At 43.8% G+C, this 24,417-nt stretch overlaps 1 protein-coding gene across 1 annotated transcript in view; it reads right to left on the bottom strand.

Annotated features, from left to right (window-relative positions):
- Nucleotides 1–23,769, bottom strand: part of cdk17 (cyclin-dependent kinase 17) — a 141,533-nt gene extending 117,764 nt beyond the window's left edge. The window contains 2 exon segments of the mRNA XM_055652758.1: nt 15,572–15,648; nt 23,006–23,769. The gene's annotated coding sequence lies outside the window, so the exon portion shown is untranslated.
- Nucleotides 23,770–24,417: the final 648 nt, after the last annotated feature.

Genomic DNA, 24,417 nt, shown 5'->3' with positions numbered 1-24,417 from the left:
AAAGAGCATAGTAGGGTAGTAGTTCGTGCAGCTGCCTCACAGCTTCAAGGATCAGGATTCAACTCTGAAATCATGTACTGCGTGTGGAGTTTGCATACTCTTCCTGTGGCAATGTTGGTTACTAGCAAGTGCTCCAGTTTCCTCTCACATCACAAAAGGAAAGCTTAACTGGACACTTTAAATTACCACTCATGTACACACTGAATCAAAATACATTATGGCGTGTATGTAAGAAGGTTTCAGGGGTATTGTGAAATAAGCAAAAGCAGTAGGAAATAGGAATGATAAGATTGATCTGCCAGATGCCAGAATAAATCTGATGGGCTGAATAGATTTATGTCATGTCAAAGGAAGTATCAAATGATAAAGGCTCAGTGCATTGAAATTAACAAATTAGCAGGGTAATGGGTTGGCTGAACAATCGTATAGAGATTAGAAATAAATCATTTTCTGGTTCGAAGTTTATTATTCGGGTGTCATAGATCGTTAATGGGCTACAAGTTACACATGAAAACAGTATAATTAGTCTTTTATGATGATACATATACAAAAAGGAAAGAGAGAAGTGAACAGGATTCAAGAAGTATACAGTGATATGGACAGATTAAGTACCTAGCAATTATACGCTTTGAATAATACTTCTCAAACAATGAGAAACTAACATATGTAGGCGTTAACGTATTTTCGGGTGCTGTTTCAGGAGAAGCATAAAGTAAACAGTCAGGTACAATAAGCCACTTGGAATGCAAATGGTAAACTGGCATTTACTATAACAGATTTATGATAAGGAAGCCTCTCAATAAATTAATTGGGCTTTGTTGATATACCTTGAGTAACATATATAGATTATGATTCCATGTCCTCAAAGTATTGTACTTGGAGTAAGTGCTAAATTAATTGGATCTATTCTGGTGAGAGGGTGGGGTGTATGAGGAGAGTTTCAAAGAAGGCACGCTTCAGACAGAAAATGGCTGAGTATTTGCCAACAAAACCTCTTAATTTAGCTGGGGAGCAGGGAACTACGAGTGAGATGAAGAGATTATTGTTAGTTTGAAAAAGGATTACATATCCTTGAAACTCTTCACCTCAAAGGAATGTGGATTGGATACTCAGTTAAGAACATTTAAAACTTGAGATTAACAGGTAGAGCCATACAGTGTGGAAACAGGTCCAACAGCCAACCAACACATCCCACTACACTAGTCCCACATGCCTGCGTTTGGCCCATATCCCTCTAAACCTATCCTATCCGTGTACCTGTCCATATGTTTCTTAAACGTTGCGATAGTACCCGTCTCAACTACATCCTCCAGCAACTTGTTCCATATACCCACCACAATTTTTGTAAAAAGGTTGCCTCTCAGGTTCCTATTAAATCTTTCCCCCTCACCTTGAACCCATGTCTGGTTCTCGATTCCCCTACACTGGGCAAGATTCTGTGCATTTACCTGATCTATTCCACTCATGATTTTGGTCACTTCCATACAATCAACACTCATCCTCCTGCGCTCCAAGGAACCAAGTCCTAGCCAGCTCTACCGCTCCATATAACTCACGCCCTTGAGTCTTGACAAAATCCTCAAATCTTCTCCGCACCCTTTCCAGCTTGACATCTTTCCTATAACATGGTGTCCAAAACTGAATACATTACTCTAAATGTGACCTCACCAATATCTTATAAAACTGCAACATGACCCCCCCAACTTCTATACCCAATACTCTGATTGATGAAGTGCCGAAAGCCTTTTTTGACCACCCTACCAACCTGCAACGCCACTTAAGATATTTGGCTTTGATAGAATCAGAAAATAGATAAATCAGGTGTGAAAGTATAATTGAGGTACCGCATCATATCGACTTCAAGTAACCACAATAAGAAATAAATAACAATGATAAAAGAAGATTATATCATGAGATTAGATCAAGAACATGAGCAGACAGTAAAAAAAAATGGGGAGAATTGACAAAAATCAACAAATGCAAAACGTGAGAGCATTATTTGTAGACTTGCAAAACTACTGAGAAAGTAGGATAACAAATGTACAGATTATAGAAAGCTATTGCAAAATAAAGTACTAAGAATGAGGTACACTTTAAAGAAAACCATACAGGATGTGAACATTACTGGCAAAGCTATTTTGTGGTCCCTCCCTCACTGTCTTTTTGAAGATTTTCCTATTCACTCAGGAAAGCAAGTCCCATGGGTTGCAAATTTCTGTTTGTGCAGCAGTTTCCTGAGAAAGCTTGCATTGTAATTTAGAAGAGCAAGGAGTAATACAATGTACTAAGATCTCATGGCCGGGGAAATGGGAACAAATGACATACATGTATTTAAATTCTCCTTCAAAAGGAAGTTACATTTACGTTTGTGCACAATGTTGCGCATAGTCAACTTAACTATACTTCTTCCATCCCAGCATCCTGCAAACATTCATTTTCAGTCTTAGTTTAGTTTAGAGATACAGGGCGGAAACAGGCCCTTCGGCCCACCGTGTCTGCACCGTCCAGTGAACCCCATACATTAACACAATCCTCCACACATTGGAGACAATTTACACTTATACCAAGCCAATTTACCTGTATTCCTGTACGTCTTTGGAGTGTGGGAGAAAACCGAAGATCTTGGAGAAAACACACTCGGGTCACAGGGAGAAAGTACAAACTCCATACACAGCACCTGCAGTCGGAATTGAACCCAGGTTGCAAGCGCAGTAATTGAATTGAATTGAATTGAATTCCTTTATTGTCATTCAGACCTTACGGTCTGAACGAAATTTCGTGCCTGCAGTCATACATATAATCATACAATAATAAACAACACTAAACACAAATTAACATCCACCACAGTGTATCCTCCAAGCACCTCCTCACTGTGGTGGAGGCACCTACTCTATCGCTGCGCCACCATGCCGCTGTCATTACTCATTTCTAATTCTAATTTCTGTCTGCCCTATTTTATTTTTCATTTAGGGAATCAGTGGAAAAGGGCCCTCTTGCTATCTTCTTAGCAAATGATATGTACAGGTATTGAGCATTTCTGATATTAAAAAATGCTAAGGGATAGCAAACTATTGCATCCTCATTAAAGAAAGAGGAAGAAAAAAATAAAAAAGAGAGATAGATCTGGAGAGCAACAAACAGAAGTGAAGAATATTTTGAATTAGAGAATGTCACTGAAGACAGGCAGGAAAAGTAGTAAAGAGATGATTTGTCATAAATGGAAATGAGCACACCAAAACAAGAAATTTGTTTTATGATCCAATGATTTTCTTAAACATTAGCAGAAAAGTTGAGATTTTGGGTCAGATTACAGACAGTTATTTAAAAAATGAAGTAAATTTTGTATGTGGTGTTGCGTTGTGTTTTGGCACTTATTCCTCCACTCAAATAAAATTCAACTCTCCCTCAGAGAATGGATTATTTTCTCACCCTGCAGGTACTCTCTCTCTCTCTCTCTCTCTCTCTCTCTATGTCGGGTTAATTTTCCTATTTTCGTCCAAACACTAGGCCACAGCTTTCCAATTTTCACACATCCTACTCACAATTTTCCCGTCGAGGAGATAAACATCCTCCTGTGGCATTCCCACGTATATTACCAAACTTTTTAATCGTTTAAAGTTTTAAAAACAGCTCAAAAACTCACCCATTTCTGAAAAAAAACCTGAGTGACGTCACAATGCACTAGTATGGCAGGACGGGACACGCTGGGAGGGAGGGGCACACCAGCCCTCACGTGGCGGCGGCTGCCGGCACCCGGTGACCGGTGCTAGAGCTGGAGTGAGGGCCGAGCCCGGGACTTGGGATGGGGCCGGTACCGGGGCCGAAAAAGCCGCCGCTGCTGGAACAAAGGACGAGCCTGGGTCCGGGGTCAGGGCCGAGCAGAGTACGAGAACCAGGTCCAGTTCCAGGCCCTGCTCTACGATCTGGGTAGGTCCTGGGGCAGTGAATGGGAGTGAGGGGAGGAGGATGAGGGAAATGAGGAGGAGGGAGATGGGGTGGAGGAGGGAGATTGGGTGGGGAGTGGAGTGGAGGAGGGAGATGGGGAGGGGTGGAGGAGGGAGATGGGAAATGGTGGAGGAGGGAGATGGGAAAGGGTAGAGGAGGGAGATGGGAAAGGGTAGAGGGAGATGCCCCCTCCTTATCTACCCTCACTCCCACCGTCCACCCCCCCCTCCCTCACCCTCTCTACCCTCCCATCCCCCCACTCTACCCCCCTCCTTCTCCCACTACCCCCTCTCTCTACCCCCTCTCCCCCGCTATCCCCCTCCCCCTCTACCGCCCACCCTCTTCTCCCCCCTCCCCGCCCCCTGAATGTGCACTTTAATCACATGTGATTTTTTTCTATTACAAATCTCAAATTGTGGAGTACAGAGGCAAATAAATAAATGGGTCTTTGTCCCAAACATTATGGAGGGTACTGTATCTCATCCAAGCTCAACTCCAAAGTACATTGTGGAACTTGGAGACAGCACTCATCTCTGCAATTAGATGGATGCATTAGTGATAATTTTTCAAAACTCTTTAGATTCTGGAGTAGTTCCTGAGGATTGGAGGGTAGCTAATGTAACCCCACTTTTTAAAAAGGGAGGGAGCAAGAAAACGGGGAATTACAGACCAGTTAGTCTAGCATCGGTAGTAGGGAAAATGCTAGAGTCAGTTATTAAAGATGGGATAGCAGCACATTTGGAAAGTGGTGAAATCAATGGACAAAGTCAGCATGGATTTATGAAAGGTAAATCATGTCTGACGAATCTTATAGAATTTTTCGAGGATGTAACTGGTAGAGTGGATAAGGGAGAACCAGTGGATGCGTTATATCTGGACTTTCAGAAGGCTTTCGACAAGGGCCCACATAAGAGATTAGTATACAAACTTAAAGCACACGGTATTGGGGGTTCAGTATTGATGTGGATAGAGAACTGGCAGGCAGACAGGAAGCAAAGAGTAGGAATAAACGGGTCCTTTTCACAATGGCAGGCAGTGACTAGTGGGGTACCGTAAGGCTCAGTGCTGGGACCTCAGCTATTTACAATATATATTAATGATTTGGACGAGGGAATTGAATGCAACATCTCCAAGTTTGCGGATGACACCAAGCTGGGGGGCAGTGTTAGCTGTGAGGAGGATGCTAGGAGGCTGCAAGGTGACTTGGATAGGTTGGGTGAGTGGGCAAATGCATGGCAGATGCAGTATAATGTGGATAAATGTGAGGTTATCCACTTCGGTGGCAAGAACAGGAAAGTAGACTATTATCTGAATGGTGGCTGATTAGGAAAAGGGGAGATGCAACGAGACCTGGGTGTCATGGTACACCAGTTAGCATTCATAGCAAAAGGATTTGAGGTTAGAAGCAGGGAGGTTCTACTGCAGTTGTACAGGGTCTTGGTGAGACCACACCTGGAGTGTTGCGTACAATTTTGGTCTCCTAATCCGAGGAAAGACATTCTTGCCATAGAGGGAGTACAGAGAAGGTTCACCAGACTGATTCCTGGGATGTCAGGACTTTCATATGAAGAAAGATGGATAGACTCGGCTTGTACTCCTTAGAATTTAGAAGATTGAGGGGGGATCTTATAGAAACTTACAAAATTCTTAAGGGGTTGGACAGGCTAGATGCAGGAAGATTGTTCCCGATGTTGGGGAAGTCCAGATCAAGGGGTCACAGTTTAAGGATAAGGGGGAAATCTTTTAGGACAGAGATGAGGAAAACATTTTTCACACAGAGAGTGGTGAATCTGTGGAATTCTCTGCCACAGAAGGTAATCGAAGAAGAGGTGGCCAACAACAACCAAAGAGGAAATTTACCCGATCAGTATTACATAATCCCGAAATTAATTGCTTCTGCACTTCAAGTCACATTGTTTTCAGTTTTTTTTAAAGTTAAGTAGCAGAAAATGTAACTTGTGATAAACCTCTTTAAAAAGAATCTGTGCACTAAAAATATATTTGCTTCAGTGTGAATTTGATCTAGAGTGCTAATTCACTAATGGTGACAGATGATACAGTAATCCATTAAGCAGGTATAACACCCACTGATTAATACCAAATATAGAATCTGCTAAAACAAATCTGGTAACATCCAACAGATAAATAATCCAGTTGAGGCTGTGACTGTTTTGAACAAAAGCAAGAGCAATACTGAAGTAGAGGATGAAACCATCCATCTTTCTGGGATATAGATGTTATCCATGCCATATAAATCATTGGTGTTTTAATCAGGGAATAAATTGATGACTTCAAAAGAATAAAGCAAAAAAAAATTTTAAAAAAATCACATTTGTATTATCCTACATTCATAATTTTATATTGGAAATAGGACAACACATTTACAAGTGGCAGGCTTCCAAAACAGTTAGAAAGGGAAGTAAATGTCAGAAATTAATTGTTTTTCATTTCAATTTTTTCCAATTCTCCTGAAACAATGTCACACAACAATATCAAAGTCAATAACTTCAATGCCAGCCAATAATTTAAAAATCCAAATCAAAATATTGGGTACAGGTTCTACCATTATCAGCAATAATATGGATATACTAATTACTTCAGACTGGTTAAAAGTAAATTTGAAGCCCAACACACTAAATACCATTATCCGGCACTAGACAGACACAAGTTCATATACCCAATAAATTATAACAGTTATTTTTACCCTGCATTTAAATAACATATTTTAATTGCACAGGACATCTCAAAGCATTTCCTTAACAATTATCACTTTTGATATTGTGGACAGTTATTCTGGAGGCAAATGAGTCAGCCAAGTTGGTACAGCATTTCCACAGGTAGCAATGAAATAAAGTATTCCAGCAGTATAGTTTCAGGATTAAATATTTACCAGGTCACCAAAAGAATTTTCCATCTTGTCTTTATGTCACTGCTTGATATCAAGTTAACTAAGCTTTAGTGTTTATTTTCAGATTTATTTAAAATGATCCAAATGACTAAAGTTTCCTTTCCAGTGTCAGAGTAGATTATGTTCTCACTCTGGCACATAAGTGCCTGCCAAGGCTCACGTTCAAATGTTTCATCCAGGGTTTGTACACTTGGAACAGCTATAAATTCAAGGACTTTTCAAGGACTTTCTAGGGCCAAAATCCAGCAAACATTTATGGTATATCGAAGACTTGTATATAAATTGCTTGGTATTGGATGATTTGATTCTGTAGCAAATAAAAGTAAGGGGCCTTTAACGTCACACACACTAACCACCGCACACACACTAACCACCCCCCTTTATATTATAAGTGCTTCAAAGAGCTTGTGGCCAGGGTGAGAGGGGACAGAGATTATCTTACCCGCTCGCTTCCTGGCCCTTGCAGTGTACAGCTCGTCAATGGGGGGGGGGGGAGTTTGCAGCCAACAACCTTCTTAGCTGATTGAACGATGCGCTACAGCCTCCAGGTGTCGTGCTAGGTGGCTGAGCCAAACCAGACCATGAAGGAGAAGGCGAGGACGGACTCCATGATTGCAGTATAAAATTGACCATCATTGCCTGTGGCAGATTGTGTTTTCTCAGGTGCCGCAGGAATACATCCTCTGTTGGGCCTTTTTGACTGTGGAGTCGATGGTGTCCCCCACTTAAGGCCCGTGGAGAAGATGGTTCAAGGAACTTAATTACTCCACAGATGTGACTGTGGTGTTGTTGCTGGTGAGTGGGGGGAGGGGTGGAGAAAGTCTACAACCAATTCCACCATCTTAAGAGCATTGAGATCCAGGTTGTTGCACCATTGCTCAGGCATAACCACAATGTTTTCTGCTTTGTCCATGTGCTGGAGCTGCCTATTCCTGGACCAAGCAAGGTCGTAAACATGGCGATTCACAATTAACTGACCTCAGCCTTTTATCTGTCTCTCAATCTGCTTTGCTTGGTGGCCAAATGATCCATTCCCAGACTGATTGGTGCACTGCCAACCCATTTTCTTACTGTCAACCCAATACCTCCTCCCTTACATCCCTCCAGGGACCCCAGAAGTCCTCCCAGGTAAGACAGAAAATAGACAATAGGCCCTTCGATGTGATCATGGCTGGTCATCCACAATCAGTACCCCGATCCTGCCTTCTCCCCATATATCCCGACTGCTCTAACTTTAAGAAACCTATCTAGCTCTCTCTTGAAAGTATCCAGAGAACACGGCCTCCACCGCCCTCTGAGGCAGAGAATTCCAGACTCACAACTGTGTGAAAAAGTGATTCCTCATCTTCGTTCTAAATGGCTTGCCCCTTATTCTTAAACTGTGACCTCTGGTTCTGGGCTCCCCCAACATCGGGAACATGTTTCCTGTCTCTTGCGTGTCCAAACCCTTAATAATCTTATATGTTTCAATAAGATTCCCTCTCATCCTTCTAAATTCCAGAGTATACAAGCTCAGCCGCTCCATTATCTCAGCATATGACAGTCCAGCCATCCTTGGATTAACCTTGTGAACCTACGCTGCACTCCCTCAATAGCAAGTATGTCCTTCCTCAAATTTGTAGACCAAAACTGCACACAATACTCCAGGCGTGGTCTCACTAGGGCCCTGTACAACTGCAGAAGGACCTCTTTGCTCATATACTCAACTCCTCTTGTTAAGAAGGCCAACATGCCATTCGCTTTCTTCACTGCCTGCTGTACCTGCGTGCTTACTTTCATTGACTGATGAGCAGGGACCCCCAGATCCCATTGTACTTCCCCTTTTCCCAACTTGACACCATTTAGATAATAATCTTCCTTCCCGTTTTTGCTACCAAAGTGGATAACCTCACATTTATCTACATTAAACTGCATCAGGCATGCCCACTCACCCAACCTGTCCAAGTCACCCTGCATTCTCATAGCATCCTCCTCACAATTCACTGCCACCCAGCTTTGTTCATGTGCACCTTCTCCAACATCATCTACTGCATTTGAAGTTGCCAATGTTCCCAAATGTGGAATGACAACCAATTTGCCGAACACTTGTGCTCAGTCTGTCAAGGCCTGCTGGATCTCCCATTTGCTAATTATGTTAACTCCCCTTCCCATTCTGACCTCTGTCCTGGGCCTCTTCCATTACCACACCCAAACTGTGGGAACAGCATCTAATATTCTGCTGAGGGAGTTTACTGCCTGAGGTCTAAATTATCCTCTCAGCATGTAACTATAATTTGAAGTTGAAATAGTAAATTTTTCAACTGCAGCAAAAACGACAAAATCAGAATATTACTTTTTGTAAAATAATTGGCTAGGTTATTCTTTTTTTTTTAACAGTACAAATATTAATTTTGCTCTTCTCATCATCCACAATTTATTAAGACTTGAAATGTGGCACGTCTAAAATGCTCATCTCCCCCACCAAACGGCCTGTTCTGATTACCTTCAGTACCAACAATAACATTTGTTAAAAATGATTTGAACTCACTCATCAGTTTTCTATTTCAAGAAAAAACAATAAAATACACATGTTGGAAGCAACACTTTGCTTCCACTTTATCCCAGCCAAAATGTTTCAGTGTTACTTTTTGCCAGTAACAAAATTGGCAAATGAATTCGAATAGTTTTTAATCCTATCTAAAGCTGCCATCTAACACACAAGATTTTAAAATTAAGGTGGAATTAGATAAGATCTTACCATACACGAGCTAAGCAAAGGCCATCGCCAACATGAAATTAATAAAGTAAGCACCAATTTCCATGGCATCAGCATCATTAAATTTGCAGATGACATTGAAATAGATGGTATTGCAGTCAGTGAAGATGGAATTACAGGGGAATGTGATCATCTACGCCGAGGAATGCAAATGGAGTTTAATTCAATTATGTGTGACATGGTACACTTTGGGAAGTCAAAGTAGGACAGGACTTCTCAGGACAGTGAACAGTTGGATCCTAGGGAGTAATGTAGAGCAGAGCAATCTTTCTTCAGACTAACAGTAGAAGTGGGGGAAATAAATTGGAGGCAAGAAAAGGCCATAACAAGGGCCGGAAACAGATGACCTCAGGAAAGGTGGTTGGGAAGGTTCGAAAACAAGAGGTATACAAGGTTGTGAACAATGGAATTGGTAGGTTGACTAGGGTGGGAGGAGTGAAGAGTGAATGTAGGAGTTACTTGAAATAAAATAAATCAATGTTCATACCACTGGGTTGTAAGCTGCCCAAGCAAAATATGAGGCTCTGTTCCTGCAATCTGCATGTGGATCTCCACTGACAGTGGAGGCGGCCCAGGACAGCAAGGTCAGTATGGGAATGGAAAGGAGAGTTAAAATGTTTTACAATCGGGAGACCACATAGGCCAAGGTAGATTGAGTGTAAGTGTTCACCGAAGCAATTGCCAAGTCTACACTTGGTCTTGCCGATATAGGAACCCACACCGGGAACACTGGATACAGTAGATGAGGTTGATAGAGGTGCAAGTAAATCTCTGCCTCACCTGAATAGATTGTCAGGGTCCCTGGATGGAATCGAGGGAGGAGGTAGAAGGACCAGATCCCTGGGGAGGGGGTAGTTTGGTTGGGAAGAAATGAGTGAACCAGGGAGTTGTGGAGGGAAGTCTCTGCGGTAAGAAGGGGCTGAGATAGGAAGATGTGACAAATGTGACAGGGGAGATCCCGTTGGTTGTAACGAAAATGTCGGAGGACGATGTGTTGTATGCGATGGCTAATGGGGTGAAATGCGAGGACTAGAGGGACAGTCCCTGTTGCAACTGGAGGGATGGGGAGCAAGAGCAGAAGTACAGGATACAGCCTCATCTATGATAGAAGTGGGGAACCAATGTTATCTAAAGAATGAGGACATCTCAGATATTCCAGTATGGAACACCTCTTCTTGGGACCAGATTCAACAAAGACAGAGGTATTGGGAGTATTGGAGAGAGTCTTTGCAAAAGGCAGGGTGGGAAAAATGTGTAGCTGAGATACCTGTGGGAGTTAGTAGGTTTGAAATAGATGTCTGTCGAAACTTTATTGCCTGCGATGGACACAAGTGAGAATAATAAAGGGGAGAGAGGTGTCCGAGATAGTCCAGGTGAACTTGAGGGCACGGTGGAAGTCCATGAGTTCTGCATGGGTGCAGGGTCTCCCCGATGCAGTTATCAATCTAGCAGAGAAAGAGTTGGGGATAGGGCCAGTGTACGCTTAGAACAGGGACGGTTCGAACTACAGAGATCCCTGAACTATATAGTTCCTGAAAATGGCATTGCAGGTATATAGGGTGGTGAAGAAGGCTTTTGGCACATTGGCCTTCATCAATCAGGGAATTGAGCATAGAATTTGGGACTTTATGTTACCATTGTACAAGATATTGGTGAGGTTGTTCTTGGAAGTATTGTGTTTGGCTTTAGTCCACCTGCTATAGGAGAGATACCATAGTTGCAGCATTTCCCAATTACAAATACACTGGAGTCACTTACCTAGGTTACTCCAACAGCACATCACAAACGCATGACCTCTGCAACCAAAAAGGATAAGAGGCACAGGTGCATTGAAAAGCTTCTATGTTGCTGACTTCAAATACAGTGCCAGGGCTCTCATTTAACCTTTTTTCCTCTGTTTCCTGCCGGGCAACCTAGGCAGCTTTTTAGGTTGCCAAATGACAGTTTAGGTGGTCATTTAAGACGGCATGTATGACACATTGCAATGAATGCAATTTCTATTATTTCTTTCCACTTCCTAACGAAAATGTGGTTGGATTATTCAGCGTTTAATCAACCTCGGTGAGACCAAGCGCTTGGTGAGACCTCGGTGTGACGCCGCCAGGCCCCCCCCCCCCCCCTCCGACGGCGCATTGAGGGGATGGGACCCAGCGGGTCACACTTGATCTAGAATACAATAAAATTCCAAACATTAACTTGTTCAGATCTTCTGCAAATCTCAAAATAATCATATTTTGGAACAGAAGGTCGTCGTAAGTATAAACCATTTACTTATGCATATACAGGTGCACAACCTTTTATCCGAAATTCCAAATAACTAAAAGCTCCGAATAGCGGATATTTTTTCGGTCCTCGAAGAAAGGTCCTTGAAGACGGTCACCGAGGGCGGCCTGCAGAGGTGACAGCGGAACCTCCAGTCGATCCTCGAAGAAAGGGGAACTAAATCCCCATTCATAAAAGAGAAGGTGAGGGTATATTGCGCAGGAGGGTTAATAATTGACAATCTGCTGCTGCCTGCCCGCTGAGTTAAAAAGTTCCCACGGTAGACTCACGATACAGTGTATCGTGAGTCTTGCGTGGGAACTTTTTAACTCAGCAGGCAGGCAGCAGCAGATTGTCGCTCCCTTCAGTTTCACCTCACCCACACCCCTCTGCTTCCCGGCCATGTGTGTGACCCCTTCCCTCCCTTTTCCAGCGCCCCGCCCATTGCACCGGCGCGGGGGCTTTGCACTGTCTTCACGTCGGCGATGCCAGCAGGTGCCAGTGCCAGTCACCGGAGATGTCAGGACCAACGGGACATCAACCCCCAGGCCCACTGCAAGCACGGAGATCCCAGAGACCCACAGCCAGCAGCAGCCCAGCCCCGTTCCAACTCCAGAGGAACACGCTCCCCGTAGGGACAGAAGCTGATGGTGTGCAAGGTACGTCTTGTTCTTGGGGTTGCGGATGAGGGGGCGCAGCTCGGGCTGTGACGTCTCCGGCCACCCCCCTGTACAGGAGCTGAGACTGGGAACTGTACCGCCCTTGCAGGAGAGTGGGGTTGTTTGCAGTTGCAGAGGGAGGGGGCAGCTCCTGTCCAGGTGGGTGGCCGGAGACGTCAGGACCAACGGGACACCGACTGCAAGCACGGAGATCACAGAGGCTCACAGCCAACAGCAACTCTAGCCCAGCCCCTTTCCAACTCCAGAGGAACCCGGGTTGCGGATGAGGGGGGCGCAGCTCGGGCTGTGGGCGAACTGCCACTTGTCGCTGTAGCAGCGCATCGGGGAGCGGGTTCCTGTTGGTCCTGACGTCTACGGCCACCCCCCTGGACAGGTGTTGAGAGACGTCAGGACCACCAGAAGCCACTCCCGATGGGCCGCTACGGCGACAAGTGGCAGTTCGCCCACAGCCCGAGCTATGCCCCCTCATCAGGACACCGACCCCCAGGCCCACTGCAAGCACGCAGATCCCAGATCAGCAACTCCAGCCCAGCCCCGCTCCAACTCCGTAGGGGCAGAAGCTGATGGTGTGCAAGGTATGTCTTGTTCTTGGGGTGGCGCAGCTCGGGCTGTGGGCGAACTGCCACTTGTCGCCGTAGCGGCCCATCGGGGAGCGGATTCCTCTGGAGTTGGAGGGACAGGGAGACACAGCGGCTTTTGAGAATGGTGGGCAATCACTTCCAAAGTTCTGCCCACATAGTCAGTACACCTCTCCTACACTTGTCTCCCGCACTAAGATCATCTCGCAGAGAATGATCCCAGCCTAACCCTCCCTATTCTCTCCTATTCTGCGATCGAGTAACTGCCGGGATCGAGGCGCAAACTCGCGACCTTGCGAATATGAGCCGAGCACTCTACCACTGAGCCAGCCGTTAAAATCTACGCTAAAAATCTTCCATTCCGAAAACCGAAAAATTCCGAATTACGAAAAGTGCCTGGTCCCAAGGCTTTCGGATAAAAGGTTGTGCACCTGTAATAAGATGTCGGACTGCAGGAGTGGGGCGCCGTTGTGTATGGCTGTTCTGCCTGCAGTCCGTCCTTTCACCCCTTTTAATTTTTATTTTGAGTCCTGTTAAAAACAAAATGTTTGTTGGAGGTCTTCTTTTATGTGGTGGGTGAGGGGGGGGGGGGGAAGGGGAAGAACTTTATTTCCTAGTCCCTACCTGGTCGGAGAGGCTGCTTCCCTCCGAGCTGCTTCTTCGCCCCTTCCTCGCAGCCTACCATCGGACTGGAGCGGCGCCTCCTGTCGGGACCGGCCGGAACCCCAGCTTCGGCAGCGGCACAGCGCTGGGAGACCATCACGGAGGGGGCCATGCCCTACCCGGGTCGCCATGCAGTAAGCTCCGGAGTGCTGTGGCCGCTGACTCCAACATCCGAGGAGCTGTGGCTGTGAGTGTCCAGCTGCGGGCGGGCGCCGCTGGATTTAAAACACCGGAGCATGGGGTCTGAGATCACCAGAGTAGGAGCTCCAACCAGTGCGGCTTGAGGACTTCGGGTGCCACGGTCTCCAGGGAGGAAGCGGCCGCTCCAGACATTTCCAAGCCGCTGAGGAGTGTTCACCCGACGCCGGAGTTCCATCTTCCCGGCAAGAGGGCCTGAAAACAACAGACTGGCTGCGGAGGCCACAAATAAGCCCCGACCTCGGGTGATCACAGAGGAAGAGGATTGAACTTTGATGCCTTTCCCCACAGTGGAAAATTTTGATTCTGTTGAAGGGGGACGTTCATGTTGAATTCTATAATATGTTGTGCCATTTTTCTTTTTTTTTTAAATTTTTCTATGGATGTACGGAAACTTAATTATTTCTTCTATGTAAAGCACTTTGGTTTCAATGCGAGTTGATTTAAACGCGCTATATAATTAAAATTTACTTACAGTTGTTATTGTAAAGAAAACTCATTTATTACATTGGATTTAAAGTATTAAATGACACACAATGTACAAAATACCTAAATTGACAACAAACTAATTAATATTTAGCCACAGTTTGGATACAACCAGTTCTGTACATTCAAAATATTTACCATTCTCTACGATAATTTTTAATAATGTATGGACTGCTTAATTAAAGAGATTAACAACATAAAATCAACTATCAGCAGATTCGAAATAAATATCGACATGCTGTATGCCTGGAATTGCCACTAAGGATTTTGCCACTCATCCTTGGTTGTTCATTAAACCTGCTCTTAACAAGTCGAGATCCCTGGTGCTAACTCGTCAGATACACAAATTGGCGAGCCCTTGTGCTGCAAGTTGATTAAAAAATAGCCCTACACACAAAAATGCATTGACAGCCAGTTAAACCAGGTCTTACTCGAAAATAAATTAAAAATTAAACAGCCCATCATCAGTAATATAAACTGATTATTGTTTGAAAAACAAATTTAAAATCTTGGGCTCACTCTACCTCACTCATGAATATTAAGCAAACTTTTCCCAGTAAGTTCATGGTATATCCTTTTTGCAGACCCTCGTTGGAACTAAATTTACGTCTAACAATCAGGTAATCACGAGTAATTTGCTGTGCAAAAATTCGGACAACTGTGCATCCATACAGTTAGAGAGGTAAATTCTGGCATTTCCACAGAAGATTCAGGTGAGGATTTTCAGACTTAAAGTTCTCAGTGGATTTATCCTTTATTTCCCCTTCCCAAACGAAATCAGTGAGATAAATTTCAAATCAGGTAGGAAATAGCCAGCCTTGCTAGAACTGCAGGGTATTCGTTCGAATCAGTCCTTCGAGTCAGTCATTCTCAATCAGTCTACCCATTTGTGCTTGCATACATGTTCCTAACCATTTCCAACAACTTCAACATAAGATTTAACATATAAAGCACCCATTCCATGAACATCCAAGTTAATTATATCAAATTTTAACTCCAAGGTCAACAATGTACTCCAATTACAACTCACGTGACACTGGAACAACTTCCATTCAGGGAAAAAAATACTTGAAATTGGAGAATTCATCGGTCATACCAATTCAATGGTTGGCTTGTATGCTACCCAAGCAGGATGCTGAGGTGCTATTCTTCCAGTTTGCCTATGGCCTCACTCTGACAATGGAGGGGGACAGAAACAGAAAGGTCAGTATGGGAATTGAAAAGAGAGTTAAAATGTTCAGCAACAGGGAGCTCCAGCTCAAGTAATATGCCTCCTGACCTGGCTCTCTTTTTCTTTCCATTGTCCTGACCCTGGTACATTCTTATTTTCTCCCACCATTCTAGTCAACCTGTTCCTTTTCCCTCGTCTGTACCCTCATCTTCCATCCATCTCATATTTCTCTTTTATCCCCTCTTTTCCCTCCCCTTCCACCTATCTCCCTCCTTCCGGCTTTACATTACATACTACTTCTTTCCTTATCTGACATTTTTTCTCAATTCTAATCTCCAACCTTTGTAATTTACTCATCTGACAATCATCCCCTCCACCCCTCCCCCCACAAATGTATCCAACTGTCAATGTGAAGGTATGTCATCTATCCACTCCCTCCATAATGCTGCATGATCTGCTGAGTTCCTCCAGCACTTTGGTTTTTGCTCAAGTTCCAGCATCTGGAGTTATCTGTGACTCAACTTCTATTCAGTCAGACGAGGCAACAATTACAAAGACACAATGTAAAGGGCTGGGAAACCCAATGTATGGATAAATTGAATTATATAACACTTAAATGGTCTATTTTAGCCTACCTTGTTATTAATTGCATTTGCCTACATTAGGCCCATATCTCTCAATACCATTCCTATCCATTTATCCATCCAAATGCTTTTTTAAAGTTTGTAATTGTAATCTGCTTCTACCACTTCCACATTCAACTCATTCCAGATATTCACCACTTTGTGAAAAATCTACCCTTCAGGTTTCTTTTAAATTTCAAAACGATTGCTAGAGAGCTCATTACTTATAAAAAATTCTAATTAGTAATGGAGATAACAATGTCCTAAAGTATGCCATTAGGGAAGCATTTGTGTGAAAATATGGTTACTTTTAATTATGTTTACCTGAACAGAGTAACTTTCATATTTCATAGAATCAAAATTGTACAGCACAGAAACAAGCCCTTTCGATCCACCTCACCCATGCAGATCCTGATCCTTTGTCCCAAACATTATGGAGGACACTGTATGTCTTCTAGTTTTTATAGAAACTTTACCCTGGTGATAAAGACTGAAAATTTACTTTATCCAGGCCGCTCGTGATTTTAGATACTTAAATAGGTTTACCCATGTCTCCAGCACTCCAAACTAAAAAAAGTCCCAGCCTATCCAGCCTCTTTGTACAAGTCCAGAAGTCCCAGTAACATCCTCTTGAATCACATGCACCATTTCCAACTTAATGACATCCTTTCCATATCCAGGAGACCAGAAATAAACAGTATTCTACGTAGGTATCACTGACAACTTGTACATCATATGATATTTACACCATTTATGCTCGATACCCTTCCCAATGAAGGCCAGTGTACCAATCACTACCTTCACCACCCTGGCTACCTGAATTGCCACTTTCAGGAAACCATGCACCGGTACTTCTAGATCCTATTCTACCCACCTGCAGCAGGGGAAATTTGCATGGCCAATTCAAATCAAAATCAGGTGCTAAAACGGAAGAAGTAGTCTACTGTACCATCCACTGTAAGTGTATTTGTTTGGATATTACTTACAAAAGCAAAAAAAACAAAAAAAACTGCTGGAGGAACTGAGCGGGTCAGGCAACATTGCTTGTATATACAAAAGTAAACTTGGTGAGTGGACCACTGACAAGCATTCACTGCAACTTAAATAGGCAGATAAATATTAAAATGTCAACACATCATACATTTATGTTCACACAGATATGAAGTGGCTGCACTTGTTTAAATGAGAAAATCCTCAGGATGTGGATGTCAAAGCAATTTATTGCTCATTTCAAATTTACCAAAAAATGGTGGTCTGCAATGCAATTGCATTCTTCTGGAGGAAAGAAAATGCACACAGGCCAGGCCAAGAAAATTCTACACTCAAAGATATTGTAGATTAACTATATTAGCCTACCTTTATTATATCTATCACTGCACATGTTATGCATGTTTCACATTCCACATATAGCCCAGTCCGGATCTTCAGTATAACCAAACCACAGACACTAGTGATCCACACTAGCTTGTGGTTAGTTTAAATGCTGACCACGGAACCAATAGCATATAATGTTACCTCTACACGTCTTCCAATAAACGACTATAAGTTGTTAACTTCTGTGCATTGGTCTCATTACAAAATATCCGGGCAAAAGATCAACTTTTGAGTATAGGAGCAGGGAGGTTCTACTGCAGTTGTACAGGGCCTTGGCGAGACCACACCTGGAGTATTGCGTACAGCTTTGGTCTCCTAACCTGAGGAAAGACATTCTTGCCATGGAGGGAGTACAGAGAAGGTTCACCAGACTGATTCATGGGATAGCAGGACTTTCATATGAAGAAAGACTGGATAGGCTCGGCTTGTACTCGCTAGAATTTAGAAGATTGAGGGGGGATTTTATAGAAACTTACAAAATTCTTAAGGGGTTGGACAGGCTAGATGCAGGAAGATTGTTCCCGATGTTGGGGAAGTCCAGAACAAGGGATCACAGTTTAAGGATAAGGGGGAAGTCTTTTAGGACCAAGAGGAGAAAAAAAAATTCACACAGAGTGTGGTGTATCTGTGGAATTCTCTGCCATAAAAAGTAGTTGAGGCCAGTTCATTGGCTATATTTAAGAGGGAGTTAGATGTGGCCCTTGTGGCTAAAGGGATCAGCGGGTATGGAGAGAAGGCAGGCACAGGATACCGAGTTGGATGATTAGCCATATTGAATGGCGGTGCAGGCTTGAAGGGCCAAATGGCCTACTCCTGCACCTATTTTCTATGGTTCTATGATTGCACCGGTTGCTGTTCCATCAGACTTAGTCTCAACTATGGTCACAACAACTAAAATAAACAAGGAAGAAATACGGATTTGCATCAATCCTAAAGATTTAAACACTGCTATTAAACGACCACACTATCCCATGCGCACAGTGGAAGAAGTCGCAGCACATTTGGGCAAGGCAACAGTATTCTCAGTTCTAGATTCAAATAATTCATTCTGGCAGATTCCTTTGGATTACAGCATTTTAAACTAACCGCAAACTAGTGTGGATCACTAGGTCTGGTTATACTGAAGATCCAGACGGGAATATATGTGGAATACGTAGCATGCATAACATATGTAATGATAGATATAATAAAGGTCGGCTAATATAGTTAATCTACATCCTTCCTCTTAAGGAATTAAGCTGTGATAAAATATGGATATAATAGTTAAACGTTGTAATAGAAAACCAGTGTGGGAATGTACCATGACATGTACGTGTGGGAGACTATATATGGCACTGAATACAACAGGCTGTAAGTAAGCAATAATGTAGAACACCAAAGGCAGTTGAAACGTAATCCTGGTACTTCGGGTTAGGCTTGCAGGTGCGACCTGCACGTGTACAGTACAGTCCTGCAGATATCACTGTCCCAAAAATGTTATCATGATGTACATGGTGATTGTTTTATAATTTTAGCCCACAAAATTAAATTTCAACTTCCACAATGGAACTTCAAAACAATGAACATCAAATTAAAATTGCAGATTTTTCAATGTTTAGTCCAGTAATGTGGCGCAGGAAAAGGCCCTTTGGCCCACCGGGTCAACCAACAATCCCCGTGCACTAACAATATCCTCCACACCAGGGATAATTTTTTTTTTTAAAACCAAAGCCAAATTAACCTTCAAACTTGTACGCTTTTAGAGTGTGGGAGGAAACCAGAGCACCTGGGGAAAACCCATGTGGTCATGGGGATAATTTACAAACTCCATATAGACAGCACACGTAGTCAGGATCAAACCCGGGTCTCTGGCGCCGTATGGCAAAAATTCTACCGCTGCGTGCCGGATGCTGATATCTGAAATAAAACAAAACAGAAAATGCTGGAAACTCTCAGCAGGTCAGGCAGTATATGTGGAAAACGATACAGTAAACATTTCAGGTCAAACCTTTAGTCCATTTATTGTATCTTTCCACTGATGTTGCATGACTTGGTTGGTTATTTTTAGTATTTTCTGTTTGCAGGAGATCCAGCCTACCTTCAACAATGAATCAGTTTGCAGTCAATCTACAACACTATACACAATTGACCTACATCCACAGTAGATGTATACTGTTGTAAAGCTACCGATGACTAAAGCATGTGCTCCGCAAACATTTCACAAATAGATCATACCCCCAAGTGGCAAACAGGTCTCCAGATGAGACTTCCAAAGGCTCAATCTCTGACAGTGCTCTGGCAAACTTTGATAGCGAATCACAAGTTATAGTAGAATTAGGCCATTCGGTCCATCGAGTCTACTCCGCCATTCATTCATGGCTGATCTCTGCCTCCTAATCCCATTTTACAGTCTTCTCCCCATAACCCTTGACACCCGTTCTAATCAAGAATGTGTCCATCTCTGCTTTAAAACAACGACTAGGCCTCCACAGCCCTCTGTGGCAATGCTCCACAGATTAACTACCCTCTTACTAAAAACATTCCCCCTCACCTCCTTTCTAAAAGAGTGCCCTTTAATTCTGAGGCCATGAACTCAGTCCTAGACTCTTCCACCAGCGGAAACATCCTTTTCACATCCACTCTATGCCTTTCATTATTCTGTAAGTGTCAATGAGGTCCCCACCCCCTCCCCCCCTCAACTGTGCCCTATGCTGTCAAACGCTCATCATGTGCAAACCCACTCATTCCTGGAATCATTCTTGCAAACCTCCTCTAGACCCCCTCCAGAGCACTTCCTATGGGGCTCAATTTGCTCACAGCACTCCAAATAATGGGTGCAATAGTCTGTTTTTATCTCACTGATAATTTGTAATTACAAATTAATTCAAAAGTAATAGAAATTTAATCCACAATTAAAAAACATACATGCACAAGTAGAGTCTAATTTACCTTTTAATAATAATAATATATTTTATTGTCATTGCACATAAGCACAACGAGATTTGGTATGCAGCTAGTCAAGTTGGCGACAACATTCAAATGCTATAAACAAAGACAAGCAATCACTCTATACCATCCCCCACCAGGAAGGTCTTATTTCTGCCTCGACTGCTGAACCAGTCAATTTCCATCTACTAACACTCTCCTCTGCCTAACAGAGCTGGTCTTTACCCTCAACAAATGATTCCTCCCACTTCCTCCAAATCCAAATCTATGGGCACTCGCATGGCCCCAGCTATGCTTGCCTCTTTGTAGGGTGCGTCAAACAATCACTGTTCCAGACCTACACTGGCCCTATCACCAACTCTACCTCCGCTACATTGACAACTGCATCGTCGCTACCTCCTGCCCCCATGCAGAACTCGCTGATTTCATCAACTTCACGACTAATTTCCATCCTGCACTCAAATTCACTTGAACTATCTCCGACATCTCCCTTCCGTTTCTAGATCTCACCGTCTACATCACAGGGGACAGACTGTCGACTGACATCTACTTAAAACCCACTGACTCCCACAGCTATATAGACTATACTTCTTCTCACCCTGCTTCCTGTTAGACTTTTTCCCCTACTGCCAATTCAACCGTCTACGCCATATCTGCGCCCAGGATGAGGTGTTCTATACCAAGTCATCGGCGATGTCCTCATTCTTTAGGGAACGGGGGTTCCCCTCTTCCATTATAGATGAGGCTCTCACTAGGGTCTCCTCGATATCCCCACAGCTCCCCTCTCCCCATTCGTAACAAGGACAGTTCCCCTTGTCCTCAAATTCCACTCCATCAGCTGTCGCATACAGCACATAATCATCCGACATTTTCGCCACCTCCAACGGGATCCAAGTACGTCACATCTTCCCATCTCCACCCCTTTCTGCTTTCCACAGAGACCCTTCCCACCGCAACTACCTGGTCAACTCGTCCCTTCCCACCCAAACCACCCCCTCCCCAGGTACATCCTCCTGCAACCGAAGGAGATGCAACAACAGTCCCTATACTTCCTCCCCCGACTGCGTCCAAGGACCCCAACAGTGTTTTCAGGCGAGGCAGAGGTTCACTTGCATGCCCTCCAACCTATTCTACTGTATCCGTTGTTCCAGGTGTGGACTCCTGTATATCAGCAAGTATTTCACTTCCGCATAGACCTGATATCCCGGTTGCTCAACACTTTAACTCCAGCTACCATTCCAACACTGACCTTTCTGTTCCGGGCCTCCTCCATTGTCAGAGTGAGGTCCAGCACAAATTGGAGGAACAGCACCTCATATTTCACTTCGGTAGCTTACACCTCAGCGGTATGAACATGGACCTCAAACTTCGTAGCCCTTGAAACCATAGGCAAATATCATTCAAGTCTGTGTGGACAATATCAATATATTTTCTCGGCTAAATTTTCCCTCACATTTCCTGATTATTTAAAAATAATCATATCACTGACTAACCAGTCCTATTGCAGCTGAACAGCTTGCTGCTCTCATTGTGTAACTTGGAAAAGACTCAATAACATGGGCGGTACGGTGGCGCAGCTGTAGAGTTGCTGCCTGAAAGCGCCAGAGACACGGGTCCAATCCTAACCACGGGTGCTTGCCTGTACAAAGTTTGTACATTTTCCCTGTGACGTGCGTGGGTTTTTCTAAGGGATCTCCAGTTTCCTCACATTCCTGGCTTATTATGATTGTAAATTGTCCCTAGTGTGTGTAGGATAGTGTAAGTGTGCGATGATTGCTGGCTGGCATGGACTCGGTGGGCTGAAGGGCCTGTTTCCACCCTGATCTCTAAACTAAACTTACACAGCAATTCTTACAAATTGCCTTGGCATTTAGATTTTAAAATGCTATATACTGGGAATGATGAATTCATAATGTAAACTTGAGAGATTGAGCTATGGGGAGAGGTTGACCAGGCTAGGACATTATTGCTTGGAGTGCAGAAGGCTGAGGGAGATCTTACAGAGGTGTATAAAATCATGAAAGGAATATATCGGGTGAATGCACAGGTGAATCAAAAACCAGAGGACATAAGCTTAAGGTGACAGGGTCAAGATTTAGAAGGAATCAGAAGGACAACTTTTTTCCTCAGAGGGTGGTGATGTGTGGAACGAGCTGCCAGAGAAAGTAGTCGAGGCAGGTATTATAACAGCATTTCAAACAGGTACATGGATAGAAGAGGTTTAGAGGAATACAGGCCAATTACAGGCAAATGGGACTAGTTTAGATGGGCTATTTTGATCGGCATGGACGAGTTGGGCTGATGGGCCCGTTTCCACGATGTACAACTCCATGACATTTTGTTGTTCAGGTGCTATGAAGTACTGATGACACAGAAAAAAATCAACAAGTTAATCTAAATCATTAATATACCGTATTTCCCGGCAATGAAGACACACCTGCGTTGAAGACACTCGCCCATTTTGAGTTGCTATATTTTGAAAAAAGGCTGGCGGGACATAGAATTTCTCACACTGAAAATAAAATAAAAATAAAATAAAAATAAAGAAAGTAACAATTCAATTTGCCCAAAGCTTCCAGATCTCCTCCATTTTGAATAACTGAATGGGTGAGGGGTGGAGGGTGATGGCAAGTGGAGAGATGGTGGGGGGAAAATCGGGAGCACACCGGGACAAGTTGAATCAGTTGTGATCTTATTGAATGACAAAACCAATTGAGGTAACTCGCCCTGACACAGGAGTAAGTTCCACCGCCCGCTGTCCTGTTATCATCCATCGCCCGCTGACCCACTCCACTCTATAATCTTTGCTCTTGAGCTGGTCCCCTCACTGTCTACATTGAAAGACACGGACCGGGCAGTGAATGCCATGCAGTGTCACCCAGCGCAGCAAGTGAGGCCATGTCCTGCTACTGGCGGCAGTCAGAACTTAAGGATTTGTGGGAAGCGGCTGACATGAGCGAGGCCGGCGAGCGGCAGGAGAGAGGTGTTCAGATGGAGAGCACTGCCAGAGATGAGTGGGCCGGCAGAAGGCGCCGAGGTGGCAGTCGGTTCAGCTGTCCGCTCTCAGCCACCCGAGCTACTTCCCTCCCCGGCCACAATGCGATGGTTCCGCGCCCGGAGTACCGGGCAGCGGTGAGTGAGTTGATGGCATGATCCCTGACCCCCTCCTTCTCAACGCTCCTGCCCTTGCTGACCCGGGCCAGACTCCCCACACACTGTGAAAGGAATTCTTGACCCCCCCCCCCCCCCCCCCCCCCCAGCGGCACTGCCCTTTTACAGTCGCTTCCCATCAGCTGCCAGTATTTCCCGTCTTCATTGCCGGGAAATGTTACTTGTCTTCACAATTCCCCATACTCTTTAGTTCAATATTCTAAGCATTCCCTGGGCAAAGAAATTTCTTCTAAATTCCAAAAATGAAATGTTTAATAATCTTACATTATGGTCCCTTGTTCTAGTGTCTCCTGGAAGCAAAAGCATATATTGCAAGTTGACTCTACTATACCCTTTCATAATTATAAAGACTTTATCATCCTGCAGGCTGTACTTCCCAATAGAATTTTTTTTAAACATAAACACTTAATCTTTTAGAAAATGAATTGATTTACCAGTGTTACTATCATTGTATCAGCAAATTTGACCCCTCAAGCTCTTAATACATCTCCTCCATTTCAACACACTTCTTCCACAAATTAAGCAGCCTTCTTATCCTTAAATGAAATGAGCAACACTCCTGTTACAAGATTCATGGGAAATTAACTGTTCAGATTATTCAATGTTCCTCAAATGGACATTTGGAAAAAAAAATAAATACAGGGCTAAGGCTCCAATGTGATGAAATAGTAACTCTTT

Source organism: Leucoraja erinacea, chromosome 22 (genome assembly GCF_028641065.1).
Source record: "Leucoraja erinacea ecotype New England chromosome 22, Leri_hhj_1, whole genome shotgun sequence".
In the NCBI taxonomy this organism is placed as follows: Eukaryota; Metazoa; Chordata; class Chondrichthyes; order Rajiformes; family Rajidae; genus Leucoraja; species Leucoraja erinaceus.
Note: the sequence above shows the minus strand (reverse complement) of the source record. Positions and strands in the feature narration are given on the sequence as shown.